The 21,763-nt window shown below is 48.5% G+C and overlaps 1 protein-coding gene across 6 annotated transcripts in view; it reads right to left on the bottom strand.

Moving 5' to 3' along the window:
• Positions 1 to 21,117, bottom strand: part of ACSL1 (acyl-CoA synthetase long chain family member 1) — a 70,469-nt gene extending 49,352 nt beyond the window's left edge. The window contains exon 1 of one of the 6 annotated variants that reach the window (XM_049095191.1): positions 20,950 to 21,117. The gene's annotated coding sequence lies outside the window, so the exon portion shown is untranslated. Of the gene's footprint in view, positions 1 to 395; positions 567 to 3,473; positions 3,643 to 20,949 lie in introns of those variants that run through there. The other 5 variants (XM_025471816.3, XM_049095193.1, XM_025471818.3 and 2 more) reach the window with 5 other exon arrangements.
• Between the last annotated feature and the right edge of the window lie 646 nt (positions 21,118 to 21,763).

Here is a 21,763-nt window from a genome sequence, read left to right as displayed (position 1 = left end):
AAAAACTGCCTGCCAATCAACCAAGTGCTAACATTTTAGCTGTAATTCAGAAGGTACTTATGAGCTACTTATCCTGTGTTCTTTTAAATATCTAAGTCACAAAGCTGAAAATAAGCTTTTTTCAAATATAGAAATCTTTACATTTTAATATACACTATTTAAAAAATTTTTTTAATGGAGTAGCAGAGTATCCATTGTTTTCACTGGCCATCAAGACTGCACTGTATTTGCTCAGCTCATGCAATCTTGTGCTACAACAGCTCTGTGTACACACGCGCGCACACACACACACGTGCACACATGCAGGACATTTCCAGGTTTTACATAACAATTAAGGAACAGACAAGCAAGATTTCTTCAGGTCATAATTCTGGAGAGAAAGCTCCAGTACTTACAAAACCACTCGCCATCTGCCACCAAGAGCTGACTGCTAGGTGACACACCACTGCCGAACAGAAGAGGTGGCGAGGGTGGGGGTGGGGCGGAGGCTGGAGGAGCTCAGCTGCTTACCCGACCTGCCAAGGTCTCTCAGGGCATTAGTCACATGCCGACTCCTGTGCTGCTGCCCACTGGGCTAAAGGTAACTAGCAGGCAAAATTCATACTTGACTTCCCAGGAGAAGAGAGGGTGGAGGATGGGCCAATGAGCAGCTGGGAGCAGAGTCACCCCACTGCTCCACCCATGGGCAGGGACAGGCTTCAGTGTCACTGCCAGGCCAGATCTGAAAACAGACACTGTTTTCTTTCTGCTTGGCATCCCAATAAGAAGAGACAATGGACATACTTTTAAAAACCAGCGAAATAAATGATCAGATGTTGGGTGGTTATGTCGAACCAACATGAGACAGACCAAGAAAGAAACAGATTGTCCATAGTATACTCACAGCAGATTTATTCTAGATGACCGCATAGGAATTGAACTACTCTAGTCAGTGAACATATGAGAGCACGCAGTGTGGGCAAGGCCCTGTGCCAGCCGCTGGGAGGACAGTGCTGATGACCTGGTCCAGGTTCTCAATGGGCTAACCAGCTGGGGGGCGGGAGGGAAGGCACAAAACTAAGCAAGCAATGTCTGCAAGAAGTGACAAGTGTTACGAGCAGTGGGACTCGGGGACGAGGCAAGGCCTCTGTGAGGAAGGCATGCATATACAGAGACTGTAAGGATAAGCAGACAAATCAAGTCCAGTCCTGTTGGCACCGAGGGGTCAGGTTTCATAAACAGTATTGACACCCTACAAACAAGCAGCAACCTGATGTGTACAATGTGTAAACCTGCCTTCTCTTCAAATCACCCCACCTTCTGGCCATCTTCATACCCACTGCACCCCAAATCTGAGGAAGACCTTCCCAACACACACACACACACACACACACACACCCCTCTGCCCTTGTCTCTTCTGTCCCAAAAGTCCCTGAGGTCATTTCTGTAAACCTAGATCACGTGAATTTGCGAGGTCTGTTCAACAGAATCCCATCCCTGTGTGAGAATTTTAAATAACTCCCCCATGAACAAATACCGTCATAAACTGGTGATTTTTCCCCTTATTTTAAGCATCACCAATAGCCAAGCTAAAGATAGCATTAGACTAAGAAAGACAAAAAGTCTATCTCCAAAGATAAGAAATAAACTAAGAAACTAAAAAAATTAAGAAAACTTGGAGAAAAGAAAAACTTCAAAAAATTACTGACTTAGTAGCACCCATGCAAGAACATTTAATCAGACGCTGATGTGTAATGCTAAGGGTTTAAATCCAGTTAAATTCTTATCTTTAGTGGGTAATGACAAGGTATAACAGTTTAATTCATGCCTCTCACTGGCAGCCAGGTGACAAGCTGCAAACCAACTTCACTGAACCAACTGGTTAATGCTGTACATAGGAAATACGATAATCCATCCAATAAAGAACTAAAACAAATCCTTCTTTTACTTTTTTTTTTAAATTTTTATTTATTTATGATAGTCACAGAGAGAGAGAGGCAGAGACACAGGCAGAGGGAGAAGCAGGCTCCATGCACCGGGAGCCTGACGTGGGATTTGATCCCGGGTCTCCAGGATCGCGCCCTGGGCCAAAGGCAGGCGCTAAACCGCTGCGCCACCCAGGGATCCCACAAATCCTTCTTTTAGATCCACATGAGGGACAACTCTCAAACATGAATGGAAAGCATTCTAAATCTTCTCTCTTCTATGAAACTGCTATTAAGGAAAAGGTTATTTGGGGTATGTAGAGATGGAGGCAGACTACATTCAAAGAAAATTGGCCACAATCAATAGCCTTTCGATGCTGCAGGTGAACATAAACACGCTTTGAAACAGGCCCTCAACAGGTCTCGAAGAAGAATCAAGACTGGTACTTGCCAACCAATGATTAAAACCCAGACAGATTTTAATTCTTATTCCAGTGGTATTCTAGTTGGAATATTTTTTAAATTTTTTCAAAAGCAAATTTCCACATCGTCCTCTCAGGAAGTTTAGAGGCTGGACAAATAACAATGCTGCTGTTTGCTAAGAATATGATTCAATCGGCTTAAAGGCTTAAGCAGTCAGTATTTCTCGCTCAAGAGCACATAAGCCCACTGGCAGCTACCTTCTCTGGCACATCCTTCCTCTGCCCACACCTACAAAAAAATGAGTTTGCTCTCTTAGGTCTTTTTAATTTCCTATAAAGCTGAAGTCTAAAACCACAGAATGATGAGAACATAACAATGGTCAGGGAAGCATGGCATATGGCCAGTGCAAAGAACCAGTGGGTAGGGTGCCTCTAAGTAGACCTGGGCAGAAATTACAGGGCCAAGTACTAGAAACTGGATTTGCATGACTGTCAGAAACAGAAATCCTGGTACTTACCTATCCAAACTTTGCAAAGTATAGCTAGCAGCACAACTCACACCGATTTAGTGTTTGGGGAAGGCTTTCACCTCATGGGAACATCGCAATACAAGATGATCATAAGGAAGCTGTGGCTGGAGATTTAAGAGCCTTCCAGGAGGTGGGTCCCAAGACGGGGACACTGACCTGACTGACTCTTAGGTCATGCTTTTTCCTCTAAGCGAACAATTCCTAGCCTCTGCAGAGCTGCTGCTCCTCTGCACTGGAGTCACGGGCATACCTCCTTGCACAGGGGGCTCACAAGTCCCCACCCCGGCTTAGGAATCATTAGAGCAGGTGGTTTCTAAAGGTCCTTCCAGCACTCACATTCCGTGGCATGGTGAGACCTTAGCATCTGTACTCCATGTGAACGCTCCACGTCTTACATAACTGCTAGCATTTGCCCCATCATGCTAGATTCTGAACATATGGGTTCAAGGCCACCCGGACACAAAGGGTCACCTCCCAGAATTTTGTTTACACCAGGACAAAGTGGCTTGGAGCAAAGGTAACTCACAAGGACATCATTCTCTAAGGACGCAGGCATACACACGTGCGCACACACATACACACACACAGCTCCTGTGATTCTGCAGATGTGTACTTACATCAGCATTTTATGTTCTTCATATCATTTACAAACCAAAAAATGCGCGATCTGGATGTTTCTTCCCTTCTAAAGTTCCTCAAGCTCCCATTCAGCTGAATAATAGCAGTGTGATGGAATACTTCATGAGGAATGCAGCCTTCAAGCAAACCCACATAAATAGCACCCTTGCCCGGGCAGCAGCAAATGAAGAAATCCTGACATCTTTCCTTAAAAGCAGCAAGCCAAACTGGCAAGAGGCTGCCATTCCTTGCCCCACCTCCTCCCCTCGTACAATAGGCTATTTACAGAAGGCTGAAATTCCCCCTTTGTCCTGTGCTGGCTGGGGAGAGCTCAGCCTCGGAGAGGAACAAGAGAGCGGCAGCCAGACCGTGTGCTGTTCTTTCAATGTGCCACTCCAAAACCACTGGGTTTGTGCTCCCTAACCCTGGCTGGCAAATGACCTAAAGCTAGATTTGCTTAAGCCATCCCCCCTTGAACCTAAAGAGCAGCCGGGCTCTCCCTCAAGCTGGGGTGCAGAGAAGTTCCACAGGGCTGTCAGGGCCCACCAGTTAGAGAGGAAAACATAGTGTCCAAACCCTATTCTGTATGGGAACTCCTGACCATGGTCACTGCCCTCGGCCCATCTTCTCATTGTGAGCATGAGAAGGAGAAAGACCATCAGGGTAACTTCGGGATCCCACACATGTGGGGGAATTACCCCCCACCCCCACCCCACGACCTTGGAGCGTTTCTTCCCAACTAAGTAGAGGAAACCCTAAACCCACTTAATTTTCATTAAAGTGATTCACTGGATTGCCAATTCAATTTCCAAGAATTTGAAAGGAGAAGTGAAGCAGAGATGCTCTGCTTTCAGAAAGCAGAGTTATTGAAATATTCAGGTCAAGTTGAAAATTCTATGCTAAACCACTCCCCTGCCCATCTCCCCAAAGTTACAAAGAGCAGGACAGAAAGTTTTTTATTTTTTTAAAAAATTTTATTTTTATTTATTTGAGAGAGAGAGAGACAGAGATAGCGAGAGAGAGCACAAGCTGGGAGGAGAGGGAGAAGCAGGCTCCCTGCTGAGCAGGGCTCAATCCTGGGACCCCCAGGATCATGACCTGAGCCAAAGGCAGCCACTTAACCGACTGAGCTACCCAAGCACCCAGGACATAAAGCTTTTAAAGGATCAAGGTAGACTAATTTTTAACCAGTAAGATTAGGGGGATACCTCACCTGTTCATATTGGCCATCAAGCTACAACTACCATATATGCCCCCAAGTCAAGTGATTCCAAATATAATGTGTCCAACTTGAACAGATAAACTTGTAGGGACTAGATGAGATGGTCCAATGTCTAAATCTAATAGTTTCTGTATTCAGTAAGCTACATATATATTTAAGTCACATGACAATAAATTACTTGAGAAGTGTATGCTTTCTCCCTGTTTGCATTTCACTGATATTTTATTAAAATTCTTTGAACGTGCTTCTTCAAACAGTATCCTAGGCATACCCCTACAGCCCCTTTTTAAGGGTAAGTGTTTTTTTGTGGCATACCTTCACATTTATTTCTTCCATCTAAGTTGTTCCAAGTTGAAGCATTTTGTGAGGTCACATATGTGGCCACCACTGAACAAATCCTCCCAAGTCACAGGAACACATTTGTATAATGTTAGGACAGTTTAAAGATTTTCTTTATTTATTCATGAGACACACAGAGAGAGAAATAGAGACACAGGCAGAGGGAAAGGAGGCTCCGCACTGAGCAGGGAGCCCGATGAGGGACACAATCCCAAGACCGGGGGATCATGACCTGAGCTGAAGGCAGACCCTCAACCACTGAGCCACCCAGGCGCCCCTTGTTAGGATAGTTTAAAAAATTTGTCTGATGGCTCCATATTCATATAACTCAACCTCATACTTTACTGCCCTTTAAACTGACTTTTAAAAGCTTTTGACGATAATATCCAATATTTGCCTTTGTAAAGTCACACCTCCAGAAATAACACCCAGCTGGTGTTAAACTTCTTTGCCTTAGAAAAGCCCAAAATCTGTTACTTGGCCTTTATGAGGACGCAAGACCAGGACTGGCAGAGGTACTTTCAGGAAAGGTGCCTTCTCTACCTGATGATGTTCAAATCGTAGTGACCCACAGGACGCCCCACTGAATGAAAGCCCTGGTGACAGAGAGGACACCCCACAGAATGAAAGCCCAGGTGACTCCTGATGACTGAGTCTCACCCTCCCTTGGGGCATGTACATTATTTACTCTTCCTATGCACAAGGTGGGGCTGGTCCTCAAGGGATGGGTGGTCTCAGAACATTCGCACTGCTTCAGGGCAGGGGGACCAAACCCAAAGGCTGGAAGCAACTCCCCAGCTCAGCGCTAGGATTTTCAGGAAGTTAATCTGGAACAAGCGACAGGGTTAAGCTGGGTAGGAGAAGGGAGGAAGACCTTGCAGGAAATCAGCTGGAAATTACGATTTCTTTAGGACCCCCCATACTGAGCAATTACAAACACGACTAAATGCGATCCTCACAATAGTCCTCACTGTCCGGGGATGTTCTCAGCTTTGATTCAAACACAGCAAACTGTGCCCAGGAAAAGTTGCACATCCTGCCCCGGCTCCATGCGACAATGGGACCCGAGGCCAGGTCTGTGAAGGTGAAGCCTCTGGACCCGGAGGGGCAGGTGCTGCTGCGGAGACACGCAGCGATTGTTGTCTAGACCAAGGTGGGAGGCAACTCAGGGGATGACAAGAGCCATGATACGTGGGGCTTTGAAACATCAGGGTCTGAACCCCAACATTCATCCACAGATGGAGGGACATCCAAGATGTGGTACCTGTAGACAGTGAAACATTATCCAGCCTTTAAAAAAGAAGAAAATTCAGAAAGGCACCAATAACATGGATGAAACTCAAAAATGTGATAGGGTTCTAGGGACTCAGAATTAGGCAAATTCGTAGAGACAGAAATAGAAACTTCTGGAGTGGAGGGTGGGAGGGGAAGAGGAGGTTACTGCTTCATGGGGACAGAGTTTGTGTTTGGGATGACGAAAACTTCTAGAACTCCACAGTGGTGATGGTTACACAATATTGAGAATGTACTTACTGCCAATGAATTGTATGCTTAAAGATGGTCAAAGGGTGAAGTTTATGTTATGCCTGTTACAATAACAAGTTTTTAACCACTTAAAAAAAACACAGATTTTGGTAACTAAGGGGATATAAATGGAAAAAAGAGGAGGAATCGGAGGGCTGGGATTTTGAGCCTGGGAGACCGAACCCTGGGAGGAGGAAGAAGAATGGGGAGAGGGAGGGGTTTGGACACATAGCTTTCCAGGGTCCTGAAAGCCCTCCTCCCCGCGAGGAGAAGGGGCCATCCTCTCCCCCTGTATCTCTGTGCCAGCTCTGCCCCTTGCCTCAACAGGGCTGGGAGGGCAGGTGTCCCGGGCCCGCCACCTCTGTTCCTCTGCTGAGCTCCTGCCCTTCCCAGGAACCCATGAGAGAATCTACCCTCCATGCCCACTCTGCGTTCCCCTCCCTGCCCTCTCCTTCACCTACAACCCCTTCCCTGGCCCTGTTGTAAAAAGTCCAGCCCTACCCAAGCAGGCCACCTTCTCTAATCAAGTCTTACATGACCTCCATGGGCAGAAGCAGAGAGCCCTCCTCTGAATTCCAGGAGTATGTTATTAGTAGCCCTGGTGCGATCCTTAGCACCTCCTAATTTTACACCTGTAGTGAGGGTATGCTTCTCTTATGTGTATGCTTCCCTCTCCTAGGCCAGGGCCTCTTCCCATCTGTCTTTATTATGTCCCTGATGCTTGACATAGTGCTTTGCCCAGAACAGGTGTTTCATTAACAGTCACTGAGCTATGAATGACCCTCTGTGATTCTGACCAGTTCTCTGCTTACAGGCCCTAGGAAGGTGTATTTATAGAACAATGACTCTCCAAAGAGAAAGGAGGCATTCAAAGCATTTCTAAACTTTAGCGTTCTCTGTGTATACCCTACATTGTGGCTGCGGCTGCCACTGTGAGCCGATGTGCCAGAAGGGAGTAAGCACCACCTCCTAGGTGATGTGGAGGGGGACCAAAAAAAAAAAAAAAAAGGTTGCAAGACACTGATTTAAAGCTACATAAAAATACTCTCCCACACATCTTCCCAGGATGTTTTTCAATTTCCAGACTGTTTCACTTATGTATAATGTCACCTTAAGGTCACCTAAGGACTAGGGTCCTCCCTTCTCCTTCACAGACATTGAGACATATATTGAGACAGGAGACAGTGGATTACTTTTTGAAAGATCAAGGTTGGGTCAACTTGGTGGCTCAACGGTTGAGTGTCTGCCTTAGGCTCAGGGCGTGATCCTGGGGTCGAGTCCCGCATTGGGCTTCCTGCAGGGATCCTGCTTCTCCCTCTGCTTATGTTTCTGCCTCTCTCTGTGTCTCTCATGAATAAATAAATAAATAATATTAAAAAAAAAAAAAAAGAAAGAAAGATGAAGGTTGCCCATAAGGAAGGAAAGAGAGCAAGCAAATACCTTTCTTAAGTAGAACTGCAAATGCCAGAAGGGGTCTAGAGTCTAGAGACTGACATCAGGTTCGCCGCCAGCTCCTATAAGTGAGTCTTCTATGACAAAAAAGAGAATCCTCCAAACCAGAGAAACATCCCAGGAGCTGGAAAGCAATGGTGGGATTGCAGGGAGGAGAGCCCTTGGAAATACCCATGGCACCGAATGGGTGGCCATCTGAGATGTAAGGAATGCTACAAGCAGGACCTGCCCAGCATTCCCCGGAGGGAAAAGCCATAGAGTTCTCCTCCCTTCTCTCTTCAACATAGATACGGAGACCTGTCATATAAAGCCACTGGGGAAAATGACAATTACAGTTTGGACATGGCCAGCAAAGATATCCAGGTGATGTGAGGTGGCATGGACTTAGGAGAAGTTTCCATTTGAAAAAAAAAAAAAAAAGTTCCTAAGAGAAGCAAGATTTTCCCACTGGTCTTCAAACGCTGATTTAATACTGTTAAGTGAGTTCTCAGAAGCCACAACAAGGCAGGGTCAGGATGTTTCCTGGTACAAGTTAGAGAAGGGACAGGCTGGGCAGACCAGGCCTCAGTTGCTTGTCTCACTTGAGCTGGAGACCCAACTCTTCTGCAGGAACCGAGATGGAAGAGGCTTCTGTAGGTTCAGCTTCCCACTTGTCAACTGGATCCACCAGGACACGTTACCTCAGGTGACATCTGGCACAGGGAGAGCCATAATTATGTCCAGAGGACCATGTTAAGAACATGACACCATGGGCTGGGTGAATTGAACAACACAAGGAGAACCTATTAGGACAATAGCTAGAGATGGAAATGTAATTCCTGCTGCCACTGGAAGAACCCAGAATGGACTCTCCACCTCCCTGGCCTGCGATGAACCACAAAGCAAGTCCTGAGACAGGACGCTCTACCTCCTGGGAGGTAAAGAACTCAGTAGGAAAGAGGACCAACGTTCTCGTAGCACAGCCATAGCTGGACCCAGCAAGGCGGGAACTCCTCTCCACCCAGGGCCCTGGAATGGGAAGGAGGGCCCATCTGTTCGAAAAACTGCACACACAGGAGGTACCACAGTCCCGGGGTCCCTCATGTTTTGTCCAAGAAAATACTGGTCTCAGATGCAGAAATCTCACTGTTCTAGATACTGGCTGTGCCCCTGCTGTGCTGCCAAATCTTGTGCCAGCTCCGCTGCTGCCTGTGTGGGCCTCAGAGGGGATAAAGAAAGGATGGGAACAGAGGAAATGTACGCCCCCTTCTGTCACCAAAACCGTGGAGCATCTCCAAGAAGACGCTAGAGAAGGCAATGGATGGCCACATGGCCCTGCCGTTCGGGACTAAGTAACAGGATTCCACCTCCACCCAGGAACTCCAGACGACAGCACGACACAGGAAGAAAACCGGCCACATACAAAACTGTCTGTTCTACGTGGCATGTAGGTAGTTGTTCTGTGATTTTCTCATTCTGTGTACTTTGTTATTATTTGCTTATTGCTCAAGATGAAAAAGATATCATCGGGTCAAGTCAGTTCATTTATATATATATATATATATATATATATATATATATATATATATATATATATATATATACATATTTCCCACCTGCTCCAGAAAACGGCTTAGGGTGGCAACTCTCCTTCTAGGAGCCAGACAGATGGCACAGAAGCCCCTCCCAGATAATACAGACCTGGGCCCTCATTGGCTGCCCTCTGCTGGACTCTGGAACAGCCACTGACTCCTACAGAAGGGTCCCCTTGAGAAAGAAAGCCCATCCACACTACGATCCTACAGCTTTGGGAACTGATTTGCCGGGAGTAAAACTGACACATCCATTGCATCCTGCCAACAGGTTAATGAACCAAATCGTGGCGGGAAACCCCACTCTCCCTGATCCCTTGAGCCAGAAGACCAGCAGCATGAGGTCACAGCACTTGTGGCACTTCCTCTGCCTTCAGTGAGTTTGGGGTATGGGTGAAAACAAACACACCTGCGAGGGACGCCTGGTGGCTCAGGGGTTGAGCGTCTGCCTTTGGCTCAGGTCGTGATCCTGGGGCCCTGGGATTGAGTCCCACACCGGGATCCCCATAGGGAGCCTGCTTCTCCCTCTGCCTGTGTCTCTGCCTCTCTCTCTCTGTGCCTCTCATGAATAAACAAAATCTTTAAAACACACACACACACACACACACACACACACACACACACCTGCAAAAAAGATGTGACCACACTATCCAGACAGAACATGAAGAAGTAAGTGGCAGAGGGCTTCGGGAGGGAGAAAGCACTACATATGGGCGGGAGGGTGGAGGCAGGCTTCCAGAGAGCAGGGTGCCAGCCTGCAGAGACAGGCAGGGGTCGGCAAACAGCCTGAGAGCCCGCCCGGGCTGGCCGGCAGGGCCGGGGCAGCTGGCTGGTCACACAGCACGGGGCCATGACCCAGGGTGGCGGATGCGTGGGCCCTGCTCAGGCTAGGCCACAGCTGGCAGCAGAGGCCTGTCCCCTGCAGAGTATCTCGTGTCCCCACCGGGGCACGGCCCGGTGCAGGAGACCGAAAAGAACCAGGCCCAGTCCTTGCTGCTCACGGAGGTCACAACGATCAAATAGCGGTGACCTGGATAAGACGGCTGAAGGCACACCAGGTCGGGTAGAGTTACTTACACCTCTTAAAATAGACTGCTGTTTCGGAGGGATGGAGAAACCAGGGGCTTGGCTCAGCCACCCAGGGTAGGGGGAGACAGACCCACAGACACGTGTCCACGCAGATGGAGGAAGGCCAGGGGCTCCCGGACAGGGGCCCTTGAGTGGTTACAGATTTCAGCGCCCAACTGCCAGGCCCCTGAAAAGCAGGGATGAAGGGAGACCCACCAAACCTTCTTCCACTGTGGGCTTCCTCAAGGCCAAACAGAGCCTCGGAAGAGCGCGGGGCGCGGGGCCCCGTGGTGATCTCTAAGTTTCAGTGGTGTTGGAGGAAGTGACACGTGAGATCCCGACACGGCTGAATCTGAATCGTAGGAGGAGGGAAGGGGAGCACTTGGCCACCAGCGCGGGCCAAGGGCTAGAATACCTCCGAGAGTTCGGGTAACCAGGGGAGGAGATGGCTGGTCCCAGGGATTCTGAAAACAAAATGAATCCAACAAGTTGCGGAGGACTGCTGAAAAATGACAACGTGGTGTTTAAAAGAAGGGAAGGCAGAAAGAGATCGTCTCATCTGGCTATTGCCTGAACAAGCAACACTAGTTTTGGGGTGTCTATTTTCCCCTTATGTCGTGTTTAAATTTTATTGTGAAAATTCCTACATGGATTCAAAAGTATATAGAATAGTATGAGAAGGCCATATATGTGCCCCAAATCCCAGCTTCAGCTTTAATCACGATCAGTATCTTGCTAATATTGTTTTATTTCACACCTATTTGTTTTAAAAATGATTTTACAGCAAATTGCACACATCTATCTTATCATTCAGGTGACACTTCTGAGCCCCATCCGGCGCTATGATCCTACAGCTTTGGGAACCGATTTGCTGAGTGTAAAACTGACACATGTGCTGCATCCTGCCAACAGATTGAAGGTTTCAACAAAGAAAGCCAACCTAAATATTGACACGAAGTGCCATACCCAGCATGATATTTAACTGTTACACTAGAAAAGATCTAAATGTTCAATTTGAGAATATTTACCGTGTATGCACTCTGTATCACATATTGCTCCAGACTCGGGGGACACAGGAGTGAATAAAACAGAAAAAAATTAATAAAATCTTTGTCCTAAGGCACCTGTGTGGCTCACTTGATTAAGCATCTATCTGCCTTTGGCTCAGATCATGATCTCGGGGTCCCGGGATGGAGCCCCATATTGGGTTCCCTGCTCTGCGGGGAATCCACTTCTCTCTTTCCCTCTGCCCCTCCCTCCAGCTGCTCTTTTTCTCTCTCTCAAATAACTAAAATCTTTTTAAAAGAAAATAAAAATAAAAAGTTTCATCCTAATGCAGTGTCTACATTGTCAAGCTTTGGATCCAAAGTCAAGAGACTCTGGATTTGGGACGCCCGGGTGGCTCAGTGGTTGAGCATCTGCCTTTGGCTCAGGTCATGATCCCGGGGTCTTGGGATCGAGTCCCACATTGGGCTCCCCGCGGGGAGCCTGCTTCTCCCTCTGCCTATGTCTCTGTCTCTCTGTGTCTCTCATGAATAAATAAAATCTTAAATAAATGAATAAATAAAATCTCTCATGAATATATATATATACACGCACACACACACACTCTGTATTTAACATGATTCTCCTTAAGTCCAAGGCCAATTTGACATGAATCACAACTTAAGTTTCACAAAGAACTTTTGATTCCCCCCCCCCCCTTAACTGACAAACTGAGTTCTCTCTCTCTCTCCCTTTTTTTAAATGGCATTTAGAGATATCTTGCCATGCTGATGTAGAGAAGCAGTTTAATTTTCTGGTTCTCTAAACTTTTTATAGGGCATCCAAAATAATAAATAAATGCATCCCTAATATATAAGTACACTCACTTATAAACTCTAGACACTTGCAAATATTTTCCAAACATTATAAAATATACATATATGAATCTAAGCTAAAAAATAAAATATCTACAGGGACGCCTGGGTGGCTCAGCAGTTGAGCGTCTGTCTCTGCCTCAGGTCGTGATCCCAGGTCCTGGGATCGAGTCCTACATCAGACTCCCTGCAGGGAACTTGCTTCTCCCTCTGCCTATGTCTCTGCCCCCACCCTTGTGTCTCACATGAATGAATAAATAAAATCTTTTATAAATAAATAAGTAAGTAAATAAATAAATGAATAAATAAATAAATATCTACAGAAGTTCTAATATATACACTCTGAAACCTAGATGGTCTACCCCCACCGTGGGGCACGTGTATCCCATTTTGGAGACCACTAACTGAGCAGAACCTGCAAATTCTCTGGGCACCTGCCTGTCAGTTTTTGAGTATGGGAGGCAATAAATAAAAGTGCTAACTGGAGAACCATGAAAAGCTTGCCACAGCTAGGCGGCAGCGTACAGTTCCTGCCAAAGCCTGCACACACACTTGCCATCTAAGAGGGAGACAGAGATATTAAACGTTGCCCATGAGGGAAAGAAGTGTCCTGGAGACGGCATGACGATGCCAGTGGCGTCACCTGGCCAAGCATGAGAGCCCAAATGGACTGGGACAGCCAGTGTGGAGGAAAAAGAATCAAGGCCTCAGGTCCATGGCAGACTAAAAGGCTGGCCTCATCTGAGGGGTCTCTCCTGGGGAGCCCCAAGCTTCAGCCCCTGCCTCAAGGGCTAAGAATCCTCGGCCCACCTACACCCTGGAGAGGTGCTGGCATGAGTGGTGCTCATCTCCGAATCCTGTCAGGAGAGGAAAACACAGGCTGGCTCTGTCTTCGGAGCCCAGATTGTCTCTGGGCTCTTAGCCACACCTTTCTGGACCTTGGTACTGTCTTCTGTGAGGTAGTTGGTTGGACTGCTTAACGGTCTAGTTTCCTGCCAGCTCCACATTCTGGAGTACCTCAGAAGCTTGCCGGAGGCACAGTGTGGGTAACTGTCCCTACAGAAGGAACACAGAGCTACTGGACCATTGATTGCCCTAGTGGCACAGAAACAAGGTACGGTTTTTAAGTAGGAATACCAGGTAAATGAAGACTCCAGTACAGTTATGTAAGATTATCTAGAACTTGACACTGATCTGCCTCCCGCCCACATCCTGCAAGGCCTACAACCACCTGCTGTTCAAACGGCTCTGAACGTACCCTGAGAGAGATCCCTCAGATGTACTCCTAGACACTAAGGTCAACCCAATGAAAGTTCAGGCTTTGGTCTAGTGATTTTCAATGCCTTGATCTTAGCTATAAGATCTAAGCTTGCCCAGTATAATATACAAACCTGGAACACTGAAATGTATATTCCTGTCAATGACCCCCTTCTACAGGACACCTGACCATTGGAACGTCTCCTGCTCTCAAGCAATCATCAGACGATATTAAGTGCTGACTAGCAGTAAGGTCTCATGTTAAGCTGCTGAGAACACACAAATGACAATGACTAGATCTATTAAGTGCCCAAAGGCCTAGAATGTGGCTGAGGAGCCTATGTGAGGGACGAAGATATGCTCACATGAAAGGCAAATGAAGGAGGGAGGGAAGGGTGCTATTTAAACACTGAATAACCAGTACAGCCAGGCATCAACCAATTGGGAAAGAAGAAGGCCACTGCCCCAGAACATGCTCAGGAGATCCTTGGACGGAGCAGGCATTAACTCTCTAGAATCTGAATTAGGGGTGGGGGCACTTGGGGTAGCAGCTATTCCTAACCGATATGGGGGTGTTTGGGCATTTTAACCATTGTTGTGGCTGCCAGCACATCCCAGCTAGCTGAATGTCAGCCTAGAGTTCCAGTGAGTGATCTGGAGTCTCTAAGGAGCAGGGCCATGAGGAAGAAGGGTGGCATGAGGAATCACAGACAGGTCACCCTAATGCACATGGTCCATGAGGCCCTTCCAGGACACAGGGAGGCCAGTCAGGCTGAAGAGAGAGCTCACGGATAGAGTCTTGGGATGCAGAGATCTTGAGGCAACCCTGTGCTTCCAGTCTGCCTTCCAGAAGTCCCATGATGCGGTGGTTTGGGAGAGGCACGGGAAACAGCAAGTTGGAACCAGACTAAAAGCTTTTAAGAGCCAAGCTAAATAAAGACTTGAGGCCTTCTGGAGGGAGCCCTGGAAGGCTTCTGGGCAGAGGAGGGATTCACTCAGAGTTCTGCATTAGGAAAAGGAATCAGCCTTTCTCTCTCTCTCTCTCTCTAACGAAGGGTCTCTGCTGTCTAAACCAGAGGTGACAGGCTATGGATTGGGCAGTGACGCCAAGGAGAAAAAGGAAGAAGTGGTATGTATTGTGCAATACTATACAGAGAGTAAGAGTAGTTTTAGGAAAAGCAGTTTGCAGGGCCCAAATCAAGGACTACATGAAGATCTGGTCATTCCCCGAACAGGCCCAGGGCCCAGGAACAAAAATCCACTGTGTGATGGCCAGAGGAGAACACAGGTTGTGTAACTTGGGCAAAGTCACTCATTTCCCACACAATGGGTCTAGCCAAGAGAGCAAGTTCGGCTATTTCAGTGTTCTGGGAGCCTAGGGTCATTTGGAGGTGCCTGAGACAGGGAGCCAGAGGAAGCAAGCGTACGTGCGTACGCTGGGGTTCCCGCCCCTGCCCCCTTCAACTGTGGCAGTCCTGCTTTTATTTGATGTCTTGCGGTTCTGCCTAAAATTGTACTGGAAAAAAAAAGGCACCCATACCCACTAGATCATCCCGCTGTGCCTTCAAACCCTGAAAATTCACACTTCTGTTTCCTTGGCTCTAACGTGCTGAGAAAGTCTCTTCTGATTAAAAGTACCCTCAGATACACAGCAGAAAGCAAATCCGTGTGCCACGGTGAGGCTGATCTCTTCCTGAAGTGAGTGAGGCTCGGCCATCCCTGCTAAGCCTGGGTCCCTGTTCCCAGCCACGTGCTCTCTGCCTTCTACACACTTGATGCAGTAACCTTGCACCTCGGCTGTCGGCCAAGCCTTATGAGAACAGCTTCCAGGGCAGGCAAAGCCTTTTACTCTTTAGATCTCTAGAAGGCCAGAGCTGCGTAGCAGGTGATCTGGCCACTCCCCGAACCAAGCCGAATCAAAATCTGTTGTCATCTGCAGCGCTCTGGTGGTAGCAAGACAGAGTGTAAAAATGAGACAGGGAAGTATCAAGGAGCAATGACACGGAAAAAGAACCAGCTCTGTCCTCAGGCTTGCTCCTAGCTAGGTAACCCGGAATTTTCCAGACACTCCTGGGACTAAGAACCCTTCCAGCTCTAGGGAGGAAGCAGAGCCAATTAATTAGGAGCTCTGACCCTGAGGTCTAACTGTGTAGGTTCAAGTCTTGGTGTGGGTGACCTAATCCCTGCACTGTAGAACAGGAATTATAGTAGGCCCTACCTTCCAGGGTTGTCCAGGGGATTAAGTGGGCTAACGCCTCAGGAGCACTGGCGCTGTTGGCTGTTATCACCACCTATCACGGCCCGAGCCTCCCTGGCCGAGCTGCAGCCACAGGTTAGTCAGCTGACCCTGCTCTGCTTTGTAGTTGACAGCTGAGCCTTGAGGGAGAAACTAGGCTCTGTAGCAACTTTCTCTTTACTCTAGTTATTAAAAGAATAAGCGGTATTCGAGGTATTTGGGCCTCAGATATATGGACATTTCTCTCATGATGAAGCTGAGGGGAAAGTAACCAATCTCTTCCGCAGCTGAAACTGGGCATGTGGACAGACAATACACGTTCATCAGAAGGCCTTCCAGAAAGAGGACGTGGTACCAACAAGCAATCTCCATTTCCTCTTCTGACGCCTTATTTTTTTCCATTTGTCTCTCCAGACCATGAAACCCCTATTTCGGCAGCTTCTGACTAGAACCCGTGCACCCAAAAGCCCATGAAAACCATTCCCGAACAAAAGTAATTTTCAAATCACTGTCAATTTCAACAGTTGTAGAGCAGAACATGCCATCGTTTTTTTAAAAAGAGAATTTAAATATATAAGAAGGTTGGCAAACTTTCTGAAATAGTTATTCTTAAATATCCAACAAGAGGGGTGCCTGGGTGGCTCAGTCAGTTGAGCATCCGACTCTTGAGATTGGCTCGGGTCACGATCTTGGGGTCCTGGGATGGAGCCCACATTGGGCTCTGTGCTCCAAGGGGAGTCTGGCTTGAGGATTCTCTCTTCCCCCACTCACATATGCTTGTGCCCTCTTTCTCTCAAATAAATACATCTTTAAAATATATATATCCAACGACAGGAGAAGGGTAAATAAATTGGGATGTATCCCATACACCACATCATGCAGTCATCCTCAAAATTCATCTTTTGGAGAGTAGGTAACAACATGGAGAAATGTTCACAATATAACTTAGGCGATTAAAATTAAGTTATCAAACTTTTTATCTTCAATGGAAACTATACGCTCAATGTAGAAAAAAACTTTTTGGCAATAACAGAAAAATGTTAATAGTGTTTTAATCTTGGGGCACTTGGGTGGCTCAGTGGTTGAGCATCTGCCTTTGGTGCAGGTCATGATTCCAGGGTCCTGGGATCGAGTCCCACATCGGGCTCCCCATGGGGAGTCTGCTTCTCCCTCTGCCTACATCTCTGCCTCTCTCTCTCTGGGTCTTTCATGAATAAATAAATAAAATCTTTTTTAAAAAAAGTGTTTTATTCTCTTGAAGGCCTTTTTTTATAGCTCTCAAATTTTCTATAAGCATAAATTCCTGTTACAAAAAGCATATAATATATAATATTCCTCTTTCAATATAATTCTTACAATAAAAGCATGCATCCCTATTAATTTTTTTTTAGCTTTTTTTAAAATTTATTCATGAGAGACACAGAGAGAGAGAGAGGCACAGACACAGGCAGAGGCAGAGGCAGAGGGAGAAGCAGGCTCCATGCAGGGAGCCTGACGTGGGACTCGATCCTGGATTTCCAGGATCACACCCTGGGCTGAAGGTGGCGCTAAACTGCTGGGCCACCTGGGCGGCCTGCATCCCTATTATAATTTAAATACTTTCATATTTACATACTATGTATATGTTTTATATTTTATATACATATACACACATATATATAGGTTTTCTGAGGCAAATGATTTTGATTTAGATATTAGACAGCTTTCACATTTTCATTTAAAACTTGAAGACTGGCACTAATTCATAGAGAGAATTAGCCCAGGTGCTTACACGGAGCCACCAGTTTTGAAATCCTAGACTGTGGAGATAAGACATCTGCCTCCAGCCAAAGGTATTCTTCTAGACAGGCAGCACAGGGCAACAGAGTGCTCACCTCCACCTGTTTTTGTCCATTTCTAGGAAGGCTCGCATCATATTTCATTGTCCCCTCTTGAGTCCACAAAGGTTACAATTCGCTCAAGAACTTATAAATGTCAGGATGGAAAAAAGCAGAAAAAGGAACCTAACAGAGACTATGCCATAGTTTTCTCTTGTCACTGTGGTCTGGGCAACTTTCTCAAATTTTGTTCTCACTTGGGCTTACACAAACCAGAAATTCCTATGAGTTGTCATTTCATATTCTAGGTAAGGAACTGGAGATAAAGTGACAATCTGAGTCACAGCCACAACCACTGGTAAAATTGCCTCCGTTCTCGTTCATAAACTTTACAAACTCATGTTTCTTCAAAAGCTCTCCAGGAGCACCTGGGTGGCCCAGTCAGTTAAGCAAGCACTGGGACTCTGGGTTTCAGGTCAGGTCATGATCTCAGGGTTGTGAGATGGGGCCCAGCCTCAGGCTCTGCAGTCGGGGCAGAGTCGGCTTCAGATTCTCTCTCCTTCTCCCCCTCCTTCCTGCTAGGGCTAACTCTCATTCTCTCTCTCTCTCTCTCTCTCTCTCTCTCTCTCAAATAAATAAATAAATAAATAAGCAAGCAAGCAAGCAAGCTCCCAGAGCCCCTTGAAGTAGGATAATATTAAAATTTAAACTCAACCACTGGCAGCTTCAGATCAGCTCTGTTCAGTGAGATGTACTCTCCAGGCAGGAATGTCAAAGAAAAGTGACCCTAACGTGTCTGTCTCCCTAAGTTGGAGGGACCACCTTCAGTAAAAACTGATTTTTACTGATTTCAAGTTAGGCCATAGGATACCAACAGCTTGGAGCTGCCATAAAGGAAGTTCCTCTGTCTAATACAAGTGGCTAACCCAGTGCATCATCCAAACAATACTGTTCATAAAACGTTATTAATGGGTCCTAACTCAACAGAATTTGGATATAAGGGACAGTAAGTGCCAAAGGATAACGGACATATGCTTCAGGTGGCAAACTGGCACCATAAACTCAGCAACTGACCTTAAAAATTGTATATTCATCTCAGGTTACTGAGGACCAACATCTAGAAATTACTAGTATTCCTGGTCTTGCTCTTTCCAGAAAAGTGAAACTTGAAGGGAGCGAAGAGAAATCCCCAGCTGTGATGACAAAACCATCTGATCTTTCCCCCGCCCCTCTTCTGCACACATCCATTTTTCACAAGACAGCCACATCAAGAAGGAAAGATGTAGTAAGGCCTGGCCACAGAGCATGACACTGTGACGTGCTAGTACACTCTCAGTTATTTCCAACTTCATTCAAAAGAGAGGTAGCCAGGAAAACTCCAACCTCTAGGATACAAACAGAAACCTGTCCTCATCTGCATTTGTCACAACTAGCTATCTCTTAAAGGCCCCAAATTAAAAAGCCCAGAGATCTCTTTTTAGTCAGGTTGCCTGCAATAATAATAATAATAAAAATACTGCCAACATACGCATAACAGAAACAGGAAGGAAGCAGGTCAAAATGCTTATAATTTTGTGCTCGCTTCGGCAGCACATATACAAAATGCTTATAATTTTGAGGGGCAGGGTGATTTAAAAAGGTCTTCTCTGTTTACAGCAAATGCAGAAGACAGAGGTCTATGATACGCGGTCTATAGTATGTCCATATTATTTTAAGTAGGAAGGGAGGTAGAGGTTTGCTATTCTTAAGTATTTTTCGTCTTCCAGTCATAGAGTCTTACTAGCTTATGAAAGGCCTTGGCCTAATGCAGTCGTTTGACAAATACAGAGTCAAGTTTCAGACCGGGAATGGGTTCTCCCATTTGAGCGAGGACAGGAAAGATCGTCTCCAAAGGCTGGCTCCACAATGATGGGAAGCAAGATTTCCTTTAAAAGCTCGACCTCCTCGACCCCACGCCTCTGCATCCTAACCTGCCGTCTCTACTTGAAAGTGCAGAATCAATCAGAAATCTCTGAACCGACTTTTTGCTTGGGTTAAGCAAATTTCATCGCAGATGAAATCTGTGTCAGAAAAGGAGACTGCATGTTTGTTTGTTTTTTTTTTCTCATGCTAAGCAAAGGCCAAAAAGATAAATAAATAATAAAAGGAAGGGTATTGACCGTCCGAGGCACTTTGGGATACTCCTGCATCAAGAAGACGTTTAAAAGTCTTCACTTTTAAAAGGCAGGGAGCACTGTTAACAAGGGTCTTCCTTAATTAAGCCCCGTAACCTTGAAGGTAGGTGGGGTGGGGAAGGGGTCTGAGACTCTAACACGCACACGGTTTACCGTCCGTCTCTAGGTTCTAGTCCACGTGTCCGTTAGAGTCACTGGCCACCACTCTCCGTCTACGCTGCAGGTGATAGGAGTCATTTCTTGCTTCCTAATCTCAAAAAAAAAAAAAAACCAGGCTCGGTACATCAATGCCTCCAACGCGGCTGCGAGCGGCGGCTCCGGGCACTCCCCGGGAGGCACCGCGAGAATTTCTGCATTTGGCAGCGGGCTTCGGATGCTGCAGCGGAGCCTCCTGCAAGCAGGCGCTCGGCGCAGGGGCCACCGTCACCCCGGGGTGGCAGCACGGTCCGGCTCCGGGCGCGGTCCGAGAGCGCCCGGCCAGCCCTGCCGCGGGGCCGGGAGGGATGCCCGAGGCCCGGAGCCCCCCGCCGCAGCCCCGCGGGATCAGCCCTCCAGCTGGCGCCCGGGGGCCCGCTTCCGGGCCGGGCCGGTCGCCGCCGCCACACAGGCCGGGGGCCGGTCCCAGGCGCGCGTCACCCGGGCCCCTCCGGGCACCAGCCCCGCGGGAAACGGCGGCCGGGCATCCCCGGCGCAGCACAGGAAGCGGCCCGGAGGCCTCGGCTGCCGCCGCCGCACGGGGAGCCGGGCGCAGAGGCCGGAACAGCGCAAGGGCCCGGGAGCCGAGGGGCGCCTCACGCGTCTCCGCCGCGGCCGCCGCCGCCGCCGCCGCCGCCGCCGCCTCCCGGGCTTGGGCCGGCGGGGCAGCCCGAGCCCCGCACCTCCGCCGCGCCGCAGCCGGAGCCGGAGCCGGAGCCGGAGCCGGAGCCGACGCGGCTCCCCGCCGCTAGAGCACTCACCTCCTCGCCTGGCCGGGCCGCTACGCCGCCGGCTGTCACCGCAGCCCCACTGCCTGGCCAGCGCCCGCGCCGGATGCTATTTAAGGGCGCCGCCGTAGCCGCTACGCCCTGGCTGCGCCCCAGCCTCCAACGCCGCCGAGCCGAGCTGCTCCCGGTGCGCCCGCCGCGCCCGCCCCGCAGGCCCCGCCCCGCCCCGTCCGCGGGCCCCGCCCACCGGCAGGCCCCGCCCCGCCCGTCCGCAGGCCCCGCCCCGTCCGCAGGCCCCGCTCACCAACAGGCCCCGCCCCGCCCGTCCGCAGGCCCCGCCCACCGGCAGGCCCCGCCCCGCCCATCCGCGGGCCCCGCCCCCGACGCGTGCCCGCCTAGCGTCTGGCTACGCGCGAGCCCCGCTGCCTGCTGGCGGGTGCAGGGAGGCCGCGAGCCAGCTCAGCCCTTCGCCAGCCTTCGACTTGACAGCGAGTCTATGGAAAGGCAACGGGTAGATTGTAGAGCCTCACCCTAGAAGCCTGGCTAGCCCTGGGGTCCCGTGGCTACGGGGACAGGAGGACGCCCTTTCGCATCCTCCACCCGCCCCCCCCATGGCCTGCCCTGCTGACTTCGTGGCGGACGGGGGTTGGGGGCTTCTGCAGGGAGGGACCCTGCTGGCGGGAGGGCTTCCTTTGCCTATTTTTTTTTTTGGCACCCACTTGCGGAGCCCCGTTTAACCCGATTTCACCACGGTCCCCACATGGGGTTTCGCCACAGGCCCTGGCAGGGGAAGGCTCTTGTCTGGACTTCTGCAATGCCCCGGCGTGAAGCAACCCTGGACTAATCA

This window comes from Canis lupus, chromosome 16, assembly GCF_003254725.2.
Source record: "Canis lupus dingo isolate Sandy chromosome 16, ASM325472v2, whole genome shotgun sequence".
Lineage (NCBI taxonomy): Eukaryota > Metazoa > Chordata > Mammalia > Carnivora > Canidae > Canis > Canis lupus.
Note: the sequence above shows the minus strand (reverse complement) of the source record. Positions and strands in the feature narration are given on the sequence as shown.